Source organism: Cimex lectularius, unplaced genomic scaffold (assembly GCF_000648675.2).
Source record: "Cimex lectularius strain Harlan isolate CLEC.00 unplaced genomic scaffold, Clec_2.1 scaffold52, whole genome shotgun sequence".
Taxonomy (NCBI): Eukaryota; Metazoa; Arthropoda; class Insecta; order Hemiptera; family Cimicidae; genus Cimex; species Cimex lectularius.
The window spans coordinates 2,108,333-2,128,382 of record NW_019392742.1 but is presented as its reverse complement, the minus strand read 5'-3'; the positions used below and the strand labels follow the sequence as shown (position 1 = coordinate 2,128,382).

The 20,050-nt window shown below is 33.9% G+C and overlaps 2 long non-coding RNA genes across 2 annotated transcripts; both read right to left on the bottom strand.

Annotated features, from left to right (window-relative positions):
* Positions 1–10,146: 10,146 nt before the first annotated feature.
* On the bottom strand, positions 10,147–12,887 carry LOC112126975. The gene is made up of 3 exons (XR_002910330.1): positions 12,739–12,887; positions 10,261–10,313; positions 10,147–10,175 (listed from the first exon to the last, which is right to left on the bottom strand). It is a non-coding gene; the product is annotated as an uncharacterized LOC112126975 (long non-coding RNA).
* Positions 12,888–15,779: 2,892 nt separating this feature from the next.
* LOC112126974 lies at positions 15,780–16,331 on the bottom strand. The gene is made up of 2 exons (XR_002910329.1): positions 16,018–16,331; positions 15,780–15,962 (listed from the first exon to the last, which is right to left on the bottom strand). It is a non-coding gene; the product is annotated as an uncharacterized LOC112126974 (long non-coding RNA).
* Positions 16,332–20,050: the final 3,719 nt, after the last annotated feature.

Sequence of the window (20,050 nt, the reverse complement as noted above, 5' to 3'; positions counted from 1 at the left end):
CGGCCTTGGCAATGGAAAGGTCAATTTAGTCTTTCTCGCCTGTTCAAGTAAGGTTGTGTTGAATGTCTAATTATCGCACACTTCCGATTCTTTGTTATATATAATTTGTCAAGTCCGAAAATTCGCTCGAAAGGAATGAACGCCTCGGGGTGGAGTTTATTTTTGTGCCGTAGTTCCCCTTTCAACATGACGCAATAACAATTTCAATTTTATCACCGTTTTAGGCGAAGGACGGAGAAATGATCTCGGGTTATATTAATTAATGCCTCGTTTATTGTACAAAAAATGGATATCGATTGTTTTATGAAATACATCATTACTGTCTGTGATGAGCCTTGAGGAATATTGCACAATTTCCCAGACTCCTTATTTTTTTAAACTAATAAATAATTTAAAAAAACTGTTATATATGTTAACAACTGTTATATACCAAGTCTGTACACATTCAACAATAATGTACAGATGAAAAGTATAGATAATTTAAGAATGTTTTTATGCTTTCATAAAATAAGCGTAATTTTTTTTTCAACTTCCAAAGCTTGCTTTTCTCATTAGTCTCATTTTCTGCGAGGAATCTCCCGATATTTACTTGCATATGTGCCGTAGATAGTGTAAGAAGCTTGTTTTATGTAATACAGTAATAATAATAAAGTTGCTTTATTTAAGAATAATTACGAATTTACATTGTATTAAGAACTCATGATGAACGCCGGCACTGGGTCACTTGTTGGGACGTCTTCACTCGAGGGTTTGTTGAGCTGTATTTGGTTTGTTTTACTCAAACGTGTTCGGAATTGCACCATCTTCAGTGAAGAACTGTCTGTCACTTGGTCCCCAGTAGAGCTTATATGTCCATCGGTTGTCAGTAGGGGCGTTTGTGTTGGGAGGGGGGTCATGATGTTCATTGGCCGGTCGTGATGTTAGTTATTTCCGTGGTCGGTTATAACCGTGTAAAGAACATGATAAAGGAAGATGGCAGCTTCAGTGCGCGGGTTCGTCAGTGAGGCTTTTGCGAGAGGTAGTCCTGGTTGACACTCGGGCAGCTGTTCCTGGGCCAAAGCACGCGAAGCTGCCCCTTATGCAGAGAAAGGTTTCTCGATGTGTCCCACATAATAAAACTTTGTCATTGGCTCTTTATAGAGAGCGTGTAGGCATGCTGCAGAATTTAAGAATGATTCTCCGACACAGTAGCGGAATTCTGGGTCCCCTGTTCCGCTTTCTGGCAGGACGTGGGGTTTTTGGTAAAATGGTGTATAGATGTTTTATTTGAGTGCGTGTATTTAATAGCGTGAGTAGTGAGGGGTGATGGTGAAATAAAGCGTTACCATCGCTCCTGCAAGCAGTGTTTAGGGTAGAAGACGGAATATTTATAGAAGACCTTATCGACGCTAATTTAGATCAGATTATTGATTGTGTAGGTCGATGTAGGAATATCGAGTGCACCATTATGAATATATTTATTTGTGCGAATGTATTATGGAATTTAGATAGTTTTAAGCTAGATTATATTTATAGTATATAATTGCATGTGTTGGGTGCTGATAAGACCTGTCGACAGCCCTTGTTGGTTGGGAAGCAACGATCTCCTAGACATCTGGATTAAGGAAGATAGACCATAGCAACACAGCCACATAACGGGGTAGGTGAACTCTGAGCAGCATATCGGGGAGTGACAACCCGTCGGTGTGAAAGTACATAAATGTATTTAGATGATAAAAACAACCACACAAACAAACACAAATATAAGTATAAAATGCTAAAGAAAATCGTAGTGTAAGTAAAACTTTTTACGTAGAATTTTAATGTTAAATTTACTAAAAATAGTTGCTAATCTACCTGTATATTAGTACGAAACCCGTGTAAAAATGCAATCGCATATAAAACAATAAAATATTTACTTACTAATTTAATCCAAACGTACTATATCGTGAAAGAAATACATTGTCTAGACGAAATTCTTTAAATATTAAAATAAATCCAAATCCGTTTGTGTTTTAGTGGTCAATTGACCAAGTTACTTCTTTCAATTAATTATTCTTTTTATGTAAGGTTGCGGTTGAGATAAAAAAAGTCAGGATCACGAGCGGGATTCGAACCCACGACCTTCGGCTCAATACGCCGCTGCTCTACCACTTGAGCTATCGTGACTTAGATCCTCTCGGACACCAATTCTCCATCCCAACCTACAACCATTCGAATTTTCCTGCTTTTTAACATTTTCAAATGTCGTGTAATCAGGATGCGATTCTCAGTTGACATTTGAAAATGGCAAAAAGAGGGAAAATTCGAATGGTTGAAGGTTGGGACGGAGAGTTGGTGTCCGAGAGGACCGAAGTGACGATAGCTGAAGTGATAGAGCAGCGCCATATTCAGCCGAAGGTCGTGGGTTCGAATCCCACTCGTCACACTTACTTTTTAATCTCAAAAACCTGACATAACAAGAATAATTAATTGAAAGAAGTAACTTGGTCAATTGACCACTAAAACATAAATAGATTAATATTTAATAAGTAAAAGAAGTATCACTTCACTGATAGCTCCCCGTGGCCACTTGATAAGTCGTTGAGAATCCAATCCTGATTACACGATTTGAAAAATGGCAAAAAGAGGGAAAATTCAAAAAAGGTAGTAAGTTCAGATGGGAAATTGGTGTCAGAATGTATTGAAGTCACGATAGCTCAATTGGTGATACTTACTTTTTTATCTCAACCCAAACCTTACATAAAAAGAATAATTAATAGATCCATATGTTTAACTCTTTAAGCATACCAAAATGGCAGTTTTGTATAAAAAAATATATGTATATAAATGCTATTTAATTTATTTGAGTTAGGCGGATGAAAGTCAATTTGATTCGCTTGCCTACGAAGACACAACATCTTGAGTTAGAAATATTAATTAAATTGACTAAGCGTATTATTAAGGAAATTGAACTGCAGCTCAATCAGACTTTTAGTGTGTATTCGTTCAAATATATCATATTAATTAAACATATGTTCTTCGAAGTGACTGAAGAATCATTTCTTTATTAAACTTTATCTCTCAAGGCGCTCGACAAAAAACAAAAATTACATTTTTTCCTACTTAGATGAAATACGAATTCGCTTTGTATTTGATAAAATGGTTTAAAATTTATAACGTGCATTATGTAAAACGATCGTTCAAACTTAGAAAATAGTGTCAGGGAACATGATTTAACTCTAAATTGATCGATTTTATCATAATAGATATGTATTTTGGAAAATTTATTCTAAGTAAATTAACTTGAACTTTACCTCCTTTCCGACCGGGTAGTCGAGACCTCGGCATGTTGGATAAGCGCACGTGTAATTTTTGAAAATACTAAATCCAGTTCTGCCCTATTCTCATGTGCTTTAAGAGAGCGATAATTTGAAGAGATTGCAATTCTTATCATGATTGAACGTTAATTTATAAGGTGATCCATATATTACGTCAAATAAATTATAATATGTCATTATATGTCTGATATCTATTGTCTATAATAAAAAGACGATTAATGTTGAAACTGTTCTTTTTAATGAAATGTTTAACTGGCTGGTAATTTTTTATATTGATTTAATTTGATAATTTAAATTGAAACATTTCAGCTAAAAAAAAATCAATAGAGGAAAAGTAAGTAAAAAAAAGCGTTATTTTCTCCAGTACGTTGCTCGTAAGTGTCTTATCGATGAAAATTACGATTATAACGTGTCTTGTCATTTTCTCCACAAATATTTCATTTCGATGACACAGATAAAATGAAGAGCGTGTCTGACTTGAGTGTTTCTTCTTCAAAATTTAAAATGGATCGTGACGCTAAGAAGTTGACAAAAAGTGCGTAGTGCTGATGAAGGTGAAAAAACTACTGAAACTTAAAGCATGCACCAATGCAAATGAAACGCAGACAACACAAGGCCCTGAAGATGATCTCAATAAAGATCGAAACGTTGGCACGATAAAGAAACCTACATCACACCAGACCGCATCTCACGATTTCTGAATAATCTTCGACTAACCGTCACTAATCACCACATATTTCTACACGAGAAGAACGAAGAACAAGGGATTCTATGAACAAATTTCAACTACATATGGACACGAAGCAAAAAGTATTCTGAAGGACATCGCCAACAATGAGAAGAAACTCGCATCGGCTATCAATCAGAGAAGCTTTTTGTTGAAATGCAGGCAACACAAGGCCCTGAAGATCTCAATAAAGATCGAAACGTTGGCACGATAAAGAAAATGTTTTCCTGAAACCTACGTCACACCAGACTGCATCTCACGATTTCTGAACAAGCACTCACCAAGTTTTCAGCCATGAAACTACACAGTACTGAAAGGATTTTTCATAGGGAATACTTTATGGTTTATCTTACTTAACTATCTTTAAGGATTTGCAATCGTAAAGTTTTGAATTTTTTGTAAGGTTTCGGTTGAAATGAAAAAGTTGGTGTCACGAGCGGGATTCGAACATTTTCATTTCGACCAAAACCTTACATAAAAATGTTAATTGAAAGAAGTAATTTGGTCAATCAGATCACTAAACATAGTGGACAAAATGCAATTTTATAATCTTAAAATATAATTAAAAATATCGTAGAAAACGTTCACTGTGCGAACATTATTCAAAATGAAAGACATCCCAGTTATGATGAATTACATGTAATTAAGTATGTACAATTGATACATAAATAGTTTCTTCAATAAAAAGAAAAAATGTAATTCTTTTAGATACAAGGATTTACTTTAAGACTTAAAAATTGTTATTTTAACTAATAGGTTTTAATAAACCTTAGATATCGATAAATTTTAAATATATGTTCCTTAATAATTTTAATTCTTTGTCATCAATTCCTCCTTGGTATCACTTTAACAAACAGTAATTATTATATTACGCTGTTTTATAAATTTCTTGAAAACGACAGTGATAGTTTTATTTATTGGCCTTTTAATAGAGTACACAATCTTATCTGTATTAAATATTAATAGTTTTAAAACATTTAATGACGTTTAATCAGTGTGAATTTTGCAATAAACTGTATTTTATCATATAAATACACTGATGGACAAAATTAATGCACCACCATTAAATTTTATGGTATTTAGGTTTATTCATATTTTGCATAACAAAAATAGGTTTTGTTGTAAAAATAAGGCATTTAAAAAGGAAATGTTTATTACCTAAGTCTATAAATTAATGAGTCAAGGTCAACAAAAAAAAGAGAAAAAAAGGAAAATTTAAAACAAACAAAGATGTAAAAAAAAACTTGTTGTCTCCTTAAATACGGAGCATTTCCACTTCTGTCTCGTCAGTTAAACGCCTTTGTATTCCTTGGAAAAGATTTCTGGTAAAATCCTGATGGATTCTTTCTCATTAATAACAGCAGTTTCCAACTGTTCTAGAGTTTTAGGACTTGGGGTTCGCAGACGTACTCGTTGCTTAAGCGGTCCTAAATGTGTTCGATTGTGTTCAAACCTGGACGTCAAGCTGGCCACACCAAGCACTCAATTCCAGTCTTATTTAGGTAGTCATCCACAATACGCACTTTATGGCTTATGTATTGTATATACATTTGTGAACTTATAGATTTTCATCGCAAACGACGACCAATTCTGTGCGGGCATCCAAGTAAATGCCACTCCAAAACATCAAAGACCCATCATGGAATGTCATCTGCGGAGCCATTCAGCATGATCTTGTTGAAATGAAGCGTTGGGCATTTTCTGAGCTGTGGTTATAAGAGGTCCACGAGGCTATTTTCATTGAGCCTTCTTCTTACAGTCCTGGAGAAAAACGAAACTTTTCGGAATTGTCTTAGCAGATTTCTTATCTCATTTCCCGTAATGCTACGGTTTCGCCGAGTCTGATGACGGATGAAGCTATCATTTCTTCTAAACATTTTCTTTATCGTGCCAACGTTTCGATCTTTATTGAGATCATCTGGCCCTGAAGATGATGTCAATAAATAATGTTTTTCTGAAACCTACATCACACCAGACCGCATCTCACGATTTCTAAATAAAAATTAGTGTAAATTTACAAAAGACGACTTAAGGTTCAAGGTTGTTCAAGTTCTAGCCTTGATTTGTTCCTGGCAAGTTCAGAAATCGCCGCTTCTTTATACTGTTATAAACAAATATTTGGATAAACTTTGCCAAAATAGTTTAAGTCAACAATAAATATTTTTTTGTTGGACATACGTCTGCGATCACCTGGTATGCTTTGTCATTTTCAAAATTTAGAAAAAAAGCACGACTGAAAAAATAACGGATCGGTCACTGAAGTAGGTAAAATTTGGATTGCATCGAGAATAGGCAAGAATGACCGGGAAATGGACCAACTAACAAAGTGACAATTCTGCTACTACGTAAAATTATTGTAAGATAGCAATAGAGAATTATTTTTTCATACAAAATAGAATAAGATTAAGAAACTCAAAAAATTCAAGTAAAGACAGTTTATTATTAGACAGTTACTGACTGAATGTATTTTCTATCCAATTTTTTTTAATATGTCAGAAAGTTTCCAAATTTGAAGATCCTCTATAAATCGAAGAATTTTTAAAAAAGTTTCCCGCCAATTACAATTGTTCAAAATTTGAAACTATTGAATTTTTTTCACTTTACAACCGAAGTCTGAAGATTTTCTAACAATTCGTTAAATTTGACCATGACTTCTATGAATTCCTGTAAATTTATGCGTACGACTAAAGCACTATTAAGCAATAGTCTTTGGCGTTTTTACCAGTCCAAATATTAACTTATTTTGTAAGAAAAGGATCGATAGCTAAAAAGTGGCGGATTGATAGGAATACCAAAAAATGGTAAATTTCAAGGATTTTTTAATATAATGCCTGCATATTAAACTTTGCATTTTATTCAAATGTCGACCATAATTTTTGTCTGTACTGCCTACCATCCTAACACCTTCTAAATAGATTATTACCTACTTTAATTTTACAAATTTGGTATAATACATATATGTTAGGATTGTTCTTTCTTTGTTTTCACAACCATTAAATAAGTTAATAAAGTTTTTTTTTAAATAAATAGACTAATTTTAATACCCAAAAGATTTTTCATTATGTTATTCGAATTTCTCAAAGATTCTGTTTGGAATGTTTTAGATAGGCTAGGTATATAGATTTCTGTTATACTAATCGATACTAGAGGTATATAAGACATAACAAAAAAAATCAGTTTTAGAAAATTATCTGTATCCTATATAGTATGAATTGTTGTTATACGGTCAAAGGCAAACTGGACATAAAAATTTAAAAATTTATATTTTTTATCTTTAAACTGGATAATGCATTTTTGTGTACGATATAATTATTTAAATTTCACATTTCCAATTTGGGATCCAAATTTTTTTTTTTTTTACGAGGATTCTCAACAGCAGAGGTCATATAAACCCTCAGGGTGCCGGTGTTTTTGAAAAAAAGCCCATTTGTAAGTATGTCGGGTTCGAATGCAGGGCCGCCGGATTCGAACCCGGGACTTTACCTTACAGTGACGAGCGTCGTGTCAAAGACTAAACCTTGCGGCCACCGACGCCCCAAAACTTATATCCAAAACTTTAAAACTAATCGAAACAAATGTTTTAACAGTTGAAAATAACAGACAAAATTGGTGATATATTGATTTTGAATGTTTAGTTCATAATAGTTTAAATGACTTAAAAGGCTTGAAATTTACTTTTATGTTTAAAATGTTCAGTTAATTCTAATACGAAACTTTAGTGATTGATGTTTTAAAAACAGCTAAAAAGTTGAGAAAGTGTTTTTTTATTGTAAAAATGATTATTTACAGATTGTGAGATGCAATCTTTAAATAATCATTAAGTACGGTCACTAAATACTACATAGTGTAAAAAAATTTCATTCAATTTTTTCAACATTTTTTCTTATTTTTCCAATATTTTAGTTCCGGGTCAAAAAACGAACGATTCGTTTAAACTAATCGGTACATCAACAGTTAAACCAGCCCAATTTAAAAATAATCTACAATTCACAGTTAATCCAAAAATGTCTGATGAATTTACAGTTAAAATATTATGAAATATGTAGAAACGCTGTTTTTATTTTAAAGTTCGAGATTTAATCTTTGCGAGTTTCATTTGTGGGGGTCAGAAAGTGGAAAATTAATTTCTAACAAGTGATCTAACAGTCGAAAACCTCCCCCGAAAAAAGTTACGATTTCCCTCCAAAATTTATTATCACATTTATAACATTTCTCTGTTTTGTATTTATTGTTGATCCTAGTGAACTATAAAAGGTGGTTGATATATACAGAGCTAAGAAGCTGAGAAGAATAGACCGCATGGGAAATTTGTTTATATGTTCATTTATTTTAAGTAAGCTAAATTCTCACATGTGGGACACTAGAGAAAAAAAAACAATTTTAAGTCAAAGTTTTGATATACAAAAATTTTTGGTGATTCTTTTTTATATCACTAAACCTGAGATGTTGGGATATAGTAGTTTGTAATTAGCCTTATTTTCGTCTTAGTTATTAAAGGGTGAATTCTTCCGCGAAAGGGAAAAAATTTATGTATGGGTAATTAATTCATGATCTACTCACTGAGGGAAAACTGTGATCCGAAGTTGATCAGGTTCGCGTTCCTCATTTTGCCTGATTGAAGCGATGGCGAGAAGCTGCGCGTCGGAAATCTAGCGGCGACTGGAACGAGAAGGGTGCACGCATAGACGTGTGAAGGGTTTTGGCAGGTCTGTCGGCGCCTACGAACACTGGGTCACAAAAAAGTTGACCATTGCTTCCCCGCCTGGCGATGGTAGGGGCGACTTTCCTCCACGGACTAAGCCTCGATTCCGTAGGAGATCGTATTAAAATCAAGTGTGTCCCACTCGAGATCGGATGCCGGGAAATTGCAAAAGCAAATTGGCAAAAGTGGGGAGCATTTGAAGGAATCGGATAATTTGATTGATGGTGGTCAAGGTAGTTAGCTCCGACAACTCTAGGAAGAGAGAACGGCACCTGTCCGAATTTCTTCTCGAGGTCGGTTTACGATCACTTCCTCCAACACAAACCTTTTTTTTAAATCTCATTTATAGTAAAGTCATTTCCTTAATGCAAACTCATTTTTTTATCCAATAATAGAAGCGCAAAGGATACCTGAAAAAAATCACTTAAGTCATGTTCTGAACTTGGTCGTTTTCATAGCAAAGGCCACAAAATTTTCAACTTGCCACATAAAGTACAAAATTTAATTTCTAATTACGTATTTCCAAATACAATTTGAACATTAATGTGTGAAGTTTAGAGACCGATAGTTATCGATTATTTAGAGATCGTGGATGGGGTCTGGTGTGATGTGGATTTATAAAAACATTTTCTTTATGGTGACAACGTTTCGATCTTTATTGAGATCATCTTCAGGGCTCAAAGTGTGTTTTCAGTGTGTGTCGTGTTGAGAGTGTTAGTCAAGTTAGTCACTACTGAGCCCTGAAAATGAATCTGAATATACTGAAAATGATCTCAATATAGATCGAAACGTTGGCACGTCAAAAAAAATGTTTTTCTAAACCCACATCACATCAGACCGCATCTCACGATCTCTAAATAATTAAACATTAATATAAAATGGTTTGCATTATATTCATCTAGGAAATCCCTGATAATTTAAGTACGAGATTTCACAGAAAATATCCATATTCTATTATATAAATTTTCAGAATATTACAACATTCAGTAAATAAGTAAGGAACACTTAGCCAGAGCTTAAAGGATAGTTTATGTTTATGAAAACCAAAAGTTTGTTTTTCAGGTTAATCACTTTTTATACAATTCGAAAGTACAACTTTTACTCAATACTTATGCACAGGAGATATCTTATAGAATAATTTTGGTTTGAAAACCAAAAGCAAGAAATGTATGTGCATTTTTCAGATTAATCTCTGTTTATGAAAACCAAAAATAAGAAATATAATGGATAAATTTTAATTAATACGGTCAATTATGACTACTATATGGATTAATATAAATGATAAAAGAATAATCAATGGGGGGCGTCGGTGGCCGCAACTGTTTAGGCGTTGACACGGCGCTCATCACTGCAAGGTAAAGGTCCCGAGTTCGAATCCAGCGGCCCTGCATACTTACACATACCGATAATACCTCTGCTGTTGCGAACCCTCGTTAAAAAAAAATCTCTGCTTAAACAAATTCGAAATTAAAAGTTTATGAAATATCTATCAAGAGGAAAGACGTTATAGGTTAATTTCTGTTTATGCCTACCGAAAGTAAGTATATTTGGAAAACTTATCCATAAGTAAGATCTTTATGATAATCTGTTAAAAAAATATAAAGAGTAATAAATCCATATCCGTAAGTACTATCTGCATTTAAAATACAAACAAAAATATGAAGTTTAATGTTATCCATTGGTAAGATCTTACATGATAATTCTCTACGCTTATAAAATTCAAAATAAATGACAAACAATTTATAACAAGTTTTATAAATTTAAATAAGTGAGACAGAAATCATTGTCAACCTAGTAGAGCGTTTAGTAAAAAATTATTTTCTATTGATAGGTTGAAAAATTCCAAGATCTCCGTGGTTGAAAACTTTAATTTAGTAAATTATATTGACGTTTCGGACTGCAGGCCCATCATCAGAAACTAAACATAGAGAAATCTCATGGTATAATTCACAACCTTAAGGCACACCCATCAGCAATTTCCAATTTTTTAAATAAAGTATTTATACCTGGACTATGCCAATGATACATATGTATTATATTTCCGCCCCTTTTATAAATACTTTTATTTAAAAAATTGGAAATTACTGATGGGTGTAACTTAAGATTGTGAATTATACCATGAGATTTCTGTATGTTTAGTTTCTGATGTTCCGAAACGCCAGTAATTTACTAAATTGAATAAAAATTTTCAACCACGGAGATCTTGGAATTTTTCAACCTATCAATAGACAAGATATGGGGGACCGCGGTAGCCGAGTGGTTAGCATGAGAGACTCTCACGCCGCGGTCGTGGGTTCGATTCCCACCGTCGCCACTGGCCCTTTTTTCCCGATAACCCCCAAATTGAACACACAAGAATTCGTACTATGGCTAATATGCAAGATCATAAGGCCAATAAAAAAAAGATATGATATAAAAAGATATGAATCGTGGAGTTGGTAATATATAAAAAAATTATTTTTGAAACAGAAGTCAATGTATAGGTTGTTAAATTTTAAACCAAAATTCCTGAGCATGAAGACCAAGTTGAGAAAAGCGTTATTGAAGTAACGTTCTTTGTTCTCTAACTAACTTTACTTAATGTTTAAAACATTATTTTAAAAGAGTAGTATTCATTAGGATATTTTATCTCATATAATTTACGAATCCGAGCCATCAAGGAAAAGTAATTGAATTGAAACTGATTTATTTTGAATTATCCTTCGGTTTTTAAAATTTTCAACAAACAAAAATAAGACGTTAATCGTCAATGTTTAAAACCATGGAAAACTATACAACACATTGAATATTTGGAGAAATATAACTTACAATTAGTTAATTGTTAAGTTTTGAATATATATTTACTTCTCTCATGCTTATCTCATTGGGGAAGTAATTTCTATGCAGGTCTTTGACCAGTCACATGTGGAAAAGACGATTCTTACTTTTATTCCAGAAAAAAAGAAATAAATGAGCAGCAGCTATAACAAACCATTTAATTTAAAACTTTAGGCAAGACTGTGTAACAAATTACTTTGCAAGAACTCGCAGATTTTACCGTACAACGTTCACAACCAACTTCAAGGGCGAGGAGAGTTGCGATTTAATTAACGACATTCGTCATGAAAAGATTAATATTATGAAAACACCGTGATAAAGAGTCTGTGTGACTTATCCGTCCTCTTCAGAATTTTGTGAAGACACGGCTCTTCCTTTCACCCATGTAAAGAAAATATGGTCTTTTTGATATACTTTGTTGAAAAACTTTTGGCCCCAGTGTGAACTACCATTCAGAGTCCTTGGCTTCTTTCTATTTTAAAATCGTGCTTCAGTGGCAAAGGACCAAGTTTTGAGATCAGGATGGCCATTTTACCTTGTCACGTACAACGCGTGTTCAAAGGCGAAGCAAAAATCGCAAAATAATATATCGTAAAAAAAGAGAAAAAGTATTGATTAAAAATGAAATAGGGATATTAGAACTTTAATTAATTTAAACAATAAATATAACTGATTATGCAGAGATCGTGAGATGCGGTCTGGTGTGATGTAGGTTTCAGAAAAACATTTTCTTTATCGTGCCAATGTTTCGATCTATACTGAGATCATCTTCAGAGCTCAAAGTGTTTGTTTTCTGTGTAATTGTGCCATTCTTGCGTGTCGTGTTGAGAGTGCCTGAAGAAGATGTCAATATAGATCGAAACGTTGGCACGATAAAGAAAATGTTTTTCTGAAACCTACATCACACCAGACCGCATCTCACGATCTCTGAATAATCATCGATTAACGGTCACAATCACCACAAAAATAAATGTAACGAGCTACAAAACTGGTCTTGTTTACTCAGTTCAGATTTGTATTAGCGAGGTAATAATGGATATGCTCGTTCATTTGTGAACATAAATCAATGCATAAATAAACAATAGGAAGAGAAACATCAAATCGCAGCATTGAACTGAATGCAACTGAAAATTAACTGAATGCAAATAACCAGTAATTGTATTATACAGAAATTTATACCAGAAATTACATACTAAAAGTAGCTGGAACTCGTACCCGCTCAACACAAATAACTCAAGGTGCAGTGAAAGAAAAATGACTACAAACGAGACTGATGTAACACATGGAACAATAAGATATAAAATGATCAAGACGAAGGATAAATTCATTAGATAGTTTGGTCGAAAAGATAACAAGGATAATTGTTCGAATCAGTGACGTACAATCAAACGACGAATCCTCACATAAATATATTGGTGAAATACCTAAAAATTTGGAATCTCGGTCAATTAAAACAGAAAAGTATAACAAACGAAAACAATCAGTTATGACACAAACTGCGAAACACTGCTGATCGAAGGATCCAGCGAGAATAAGCCGATCAGGATATTCCAATCGGTCTAATTTATTTGTAATTAGCGAACAATTTAAATCTTTGTTGAACATAGCTAACATTGACATAAACTAACATAGCTGATATCACTCAATTGCAATAATTACAAAAAATTGCTTGTTGAATGCACCTTCTTATTTAGAAATCGCTCCTTCTTATAACTTTATCGGAATGGAATTCAATGTTCAATGGGTTTTAATTAAAACGCTGAATGTTTAATTTTTAAATTAATATTTATTTAAAGAAATGCAATTCAAATAGTACTGACATCTTCAAGAAGGTTCTGTAATATTTTTGGGATTTTTTTACGTACAACTTGTACATAATCAATTCATTAGTTTTCGTGGTCCAATTAATATCTTTCAATTAATTAAGGATTTTCAGTTGAGATAAAAAAGTCAATGTCACGAGCGGAATTCGAACCCACGATCTTCGGCTAAATACGCCGATACTCTACCACCTGAGCTATCGTGACTTCGATCCACTCGGACACTAACTTTCCATCTCAACCCCACCTTTTGAAAAATGGCGAAAAGGAGGGAAAATTCAAAAGGTGGGGTTGAGATGGGAAGTTAGTGTCCGAGTGGATCGAAGTCACGATAGCTCAGGTGGTAGAGTAGCGGCGTATCTAGCCGAAGGTCGTGGGTTCGAATCCCGCTCGTGACATTGACTTTTTTATCTCAACTAAAAAAATTATCTGTACATAATGTATATTGATCTATAGTTTCAAATAATAGAAAGCTTTCCCTGATTGATAAACTATTTTCAACAAAGTCTTCAATGAGTACCTCAGACAGAAGGATAAGAAGAAAGAGGGAACAATGGAACTCACTCATTGGACACCAACAATCCAAGAACCTCCTAACAAATTTCGGAAAGAAAGAAGTAATAGAATGTATCAAAGGAAATATGAAAAAACCTCTAACCCACAGGATCCTTAACAGGACACTGCGAACTAAACGGACATTTGAAAAAGATTGGTATAACACCAGACTGCACGTGCAGATTCTGAAGAGGCAGAGGAGACACCGATACACCTATTAACAAAGTATGATGCTTACGTAGAAGAACCACTGATGAAATAGGACTCACCGGTGTGCTAAAGACACAGAAGGGAGGATACAACAGCTCTTAAAGGCGCAGTGTTTATATTACACTAATACATCTATATCTTCAACAAAGTCCACTTTTGAACCGTTTGAACTTTATGAAAAATTTACATTGTATTACTTTCAGATTGTCCATTAATTATCCCTGTTCATTGAGCAGTTAAGCCTCATAAAGGAACTTAAGTTTTTATTCCATCTTTGCCTGAAAATAAAGTGAGTAAATGTGATCACCGGTTGCTGTTAGTGGGTTTATTATAGTACCTCCGCGCATTTCTTGTAACGATGGGTGATGTAGAAACATCTCTACTTGTATTATAATACTTATCAAAAGAGATATAGATTTGTTTTCAAATACCAGGAAAAACCAACGTTTTTAAGGCTTGTTTAAGCGCAGGATTTCAATTTTACAAGACAACTTTGCAAATAAGTGTATTCCTTCATTAATATTAATAATATTACTTATTTATGCAAATATTATTTAAAAAAAGTAAAAAACTCGCATACTTTCACGGAAACAAACGTCCCTAACCCCTGACCATAACTCTACCTACCCTAAATAACCTAACCTAACCTCTTCAAAATTGAACACGTCCCAAACCAAAGTAGTCAGAGCATGGCCATGCAAAATATTAACAAATAGAACAATAAATACACCACTCTTTTATCAAAAAACGTACAAATAAGTGTTTAAGAAGCGCATAATTTTTTAGAGATTGTTAGGGTAAGATCGGTTAATGGTTGTTATGAATCACACGATGATTTTCAACTATTTCATTCATGGTTGTTTTTATAACATTATGTTACAATTTTATGTTTTATTTATGTTTTATAATATATCGAAAAGGGTGGTATTTTTAAGAGATAATGTGTAATTTTATTTTCACACGTGTTTCTAGCGTGTACAAAGTAGATCAGAAAAATCCTAGAATGGGTTCAAGGTGTTATGCAATTGATATGCACATATCTGTGAATCATAGCACTTAACGAACGACAAATCCTTTTATTTTTAACGAAAAAAGGAGAAAACGCATCGCAAACATTATGTTCTGGGTGTTGCAATGAGCACGCAAATTTTTATATCTTAAGATTTAAATAATCAAAGTGAATAAATAATACGATCATTTTAAAAACTTTATTATAATTTTTTTATACTTGTTATGTTGCAATATATTGGTAATAAACAACAGTACAAAAATTGATAGTAATTATTGATTTGATCATAACTTTTATGAAATGATCATATTTTAATTGTGTTTGATTATTTGAATTATAAGCTATAAAATCTTACGTTCTCAATCTTTATGAAAGATCAGAATATGATGTTTGTAATGGGTTTTCTTTTCCCTTTTCTCAAAAAATACAAGGATTTGTCGTTGGTTCAAAGATATGGGCATAACAATTGCATAACACCTTGAATCTATTCCAGGTTTTTCTGATTTACCTTGAACACGCCGGACACACGTGTGAAAATAAAATTAAATTTTAGCTCTTACCAGGATATTTAAATTTCACAATTTTCGATGTCCTTTCATATTATAAAAAATAGTTTTGATATAAATAAAGGAAAGCCTTATACCATCGATTTGACATTGATGTATTTTTTATGAGAGTAGATAGTTCGTTATTGCACAGTTAGGTTAACATAAGAATGTGAAATGCATAATAATTCAGAGCCAACACAATTGACAACATGGTAAAATCAGAAATGCTCTGACCTTCACAGCTGGCTTGTAAAGTTTAGATCCTCTGATGCGTCCTAAAAAGAATATTTTAAATTATTAAAAAAATAGTTATTTATTGTTGTATATTACCGTAAGGTAGGGTGCGTATATACGATGAGCCTGCAGCATGAAGGTTAAGGTTAAAGGAGTCTTTATGACCTTACGCACCACAAGCAATATTGATCTATTGTGTTACCGACATTATTATCTAGAGCTCATCGTTAGAATTTTTGTCAGATTCCAAAGTGTGGCTGTGTAATTCTTCGAGGCTTTTCCTTTCCCAGGAGTAGGAATTACAGCTTGGAATTTAACCTTTGCATTTCTTAGCGAAGCTAACAATGGCAAATGATAAGGGAAACAACAGATCGTATAATAATAATATTCAGACATAGTCAACGATTTGATCACCGATCTGGCTGATATTTATTATCTCCCTTAAATGACTAACATATATCGAAATTAGTAGCCAGTTAGATTTTATTCGTTTAATTCAATGTTTATGAATGATTAGGTTTAACCTTATTCTTTAATAAATTGTAACTGTAGTTGAGATAAAAAAAAGTCAGCGTCACGAGCTGAATTGGAACCCACGACCATCGGCTGCTCTACCACTTGAGCTATCGTGACTTCGATCCTCTCGGACACTAACTTCCAATCTCAACCCCCACTTTTCGAATTTTCCCTCCTTTTTGCCATTTTTCAAATGTCGTGTAATCTATTTGATTCTCGGCGACAAATGAAATCACCACGGAGAGCTTTAGTGAAGTTATACTTCCTATTAAATTCACTAGTTTTATTGGTCCGCTTGACTAATTAATATCATATAATCAATGCTAATTAATTATGGATATTAATTGGTCAAGCGGACCACGAAAACTAGTGAACTTCTTCTTTAAGTTGTCAAAAACAATTCTTAACAAAAATCAAACCAGGGACAGGGAAAAACTATTGCGAATAAGCGTGAAACTTCTTCAATACAGACATAAATAAAATTAAATATTTAACCACTATTTAATTAAACAAATAAAACCATTATCACTTGTTATCACCCAGTCAAGTGGAAAATACAAACCAACAAAATACACGTTCCAACTGTGCTAGAAATGGTTATGTACGCATTTTTATAAAGATTTAATTTCCATTACAGGTTCGTACTCACCTGGAAAAAGCTACTTCTGCTAATAATCTTTAAACATTTGGTACATTCTTGTAAATATTCGTTTCAGTTCTTCTGGTAGAAGTAATGGACCTTGACATGGTTAATTGTTGTAAACATAATTTGTTTGTTAGATTTTATTCAATTTTTTATCATTTGCTACATTTGCGGGGCTTATTTGCACAAAATAAATCGTAGAGCGTCCCCAAACTGTGCCACCTGTGATTAACCAGAAACTATCAAGCATTTGATTTTAGAGTGTCTAGAATACGAGTCTACCAGAATAGACTTCCTTGAAAATCTGTACAACATAAAATAAATCAACAAACCGGTCAGCTGGGAGAGCCTACTTGCTCTTAACAGAGTGGACGTATACCAGGTCATATATTCCTTCTTACAAAATAGTAGCATCAACGTGTAAACGTGAAATCGTTAAGGTAGAGGTCGGTTCAATCCCCTTGGGGTTCAGCCCGGATGCGGAGCTGTCTTCGGGTAGGGCTCTCTAAACGCGCTGGGCACCCGGGATGTGGGGGGATGTGGACTTTTCCATAGGACAATGCGTCATCTTTTGTAAATGGTTTTTATCCACATCCTCCTGAAACACCCGTTTTATGAAGAACAGTAGCCTTTTAAATTGTGTAAAACTGTGGACGAGAGCCTCCCCGGGGATGGCTTTCTGCAGCCGGCAGAGATCCCCTCCTCAAAGGACGGCTATTAGCTTCCCGAGCGTTTGATCTGTAGTATTTATTGTAGTTAGTTGATAGTTAATTATTGCATCTGTTACTTGTTATTTATTTATTAGTTTGTGTCTTCAAATTGTTAGTTTTGTCAAAATGTAATTCGTTATTTGGTAGGTCTGCTCCTTTATTTATTTATGTTGTTGTTATCCTTTGCTGTTGTTGTTTTCGCACCGAATTTTTTATTATTCTTAGTACTTATTGTGTCGATCAATCTTTATTTCTCTCGTTACTTGTTATTTATTTATTGCTTTATGAATTTCAAGTCAGGTTAAAAAATGGAATTTGATATTTCATAGGTCCGTACTCTTGCTGAATGTTCCAAAACAAAGCAAAAAAAAAAAAATTAGCTCATAAATATTTGTTATGTTGCAAACCGAAGTGATAAGTGTAATGTAACCATTTTACCTGATCATCATACAATAAATACGTTTAGGATATTGTACTTAAATAAGAAAAATTGCAAATTCACTCGAACTTTTGTCATCATATACAGTCCAAACAATATATCATTTAAATGTAATCATCTGTGGCACTAGGGTATCCTGCACAAATTAAAGCGAATCCTTCCAAACGCCCTTTATTTAATCCTCCGCTCTTATCTAACAGAACGGTTCTGTCGGGTTCGATAATGATCAGATATCTCTGAATACCGTCCTCTGGCCGCGGGAGTACCGCAGGGCAGTGTGCTCAGACCATTCCTCTATATCCTTTAAACTGAAGATGTTCACACTAAACCTACCACCTTCCTTGCATCTCTTGCCGAAGTCACAGCGGTACTAACCTCCTGCTCGGTCCTCTAACCCTCATGCTGCGGTTGCTTCGGAAAATCTGTACAGACGTATTGCATATGTAGCAGATTGATGTGGACAATGGAAAAGGAAGATAAATAAAGCCAAGTGCGACCATGTCACGTTTAGACTCCGAAGCAAGTTTAACACTGTACTACAGTAATGTTTCTTTCCTCAAATCCGACTGCGTTCATTAGGTTCCAACTAGACTCGCGCTTGACAAGGAATCAGCATGCACGACTGAAACGACAAGACCTCAAGACCTAAACAGACACTACGGTCTGCTCTACAAACTTACGAACAGGACGGCAATCCAAGCTATCGATGGAAAACAAACTTACAATCTATAAAACGCTGCTACAACAAATTTGAACCTAAGGTATAAAGCTGTGCGGAACTGCTAAACCTTCCAACATCCAACGTCTCCAATCCTTTGTCAAAAGTCCTCAAGTCATAAATGCTCCCAATTATGCCGTAAGGTATAAAACTGCGGAACTGCTTAACCTTCCAAACCTTCCAATATCCAAAGTCTCCAATCCTTTGTCAAAAGTCCTCAAATCAGCCAAAAATGCTCCCAATTATGTCTCCAATACCTCCCTCCAAACGACCTTAAAATCCCATTTATCCAAAAATTAACTCCCCAAAATTAAGATTACCAAGTTCGACAATAATCTCCCCCATCACCCTGGCCTTGTCCAATAGAACCCATCCCTAAAATCCCATAAAGTGTCATTAGTGGAATGCCCCCACGACTTCCTTTCTGAGCAGTAGGTAGTGATTTGATAGCATTCATTCTTTCATATTTATCAGTTTTCTACAATTAATTTATATAAGTATTTTATTGTTATTCTTCATTTCACGTTTTCTCATTATTTTCGCTCATAATTATCTACAAAATTGCGGGTTTTATTGATCTCCGTGAGCACGCAAAAGTTTAAAAACAAAATCCAAAAACTTCATCTGGTGGCATATAATTGAATTATATATATTGAATTAGAAGTTTTCAGATATTATCTAAGATAGTTATGTTTTACTAGGGGTGTTTTTTAAACATAATTATCGTATATGTCTAGAATGAGTTAAACGAGGAGGTTTTGATAAACCCAAGATTTTTTATAGTGTTTAAAAATTTTCCACTCGGCGTTTAAAGTCTTCAGAAAATTAAACACCCACTAGATAAGATATATAAATCAATAATTTGATTTTTTACTTACTGTTTATACAAACGTTGTTTGTTGTTGTTTGTTCCAACTTTCTGGATTTATGTTCCGTTCTTAGTCGGCCTTGAAAGACAAACTTTGCCCGGGTAGCACGTTTGATCAACAAGTGAAAAAATCGTCCATATCATTGTTGACGCTTAACAAAATACAGAAAAAACTAGTAAAGATTTTTTTCTTGGATGGGTGAAGTTCATACAGATGACAATTAGGTCAGATATC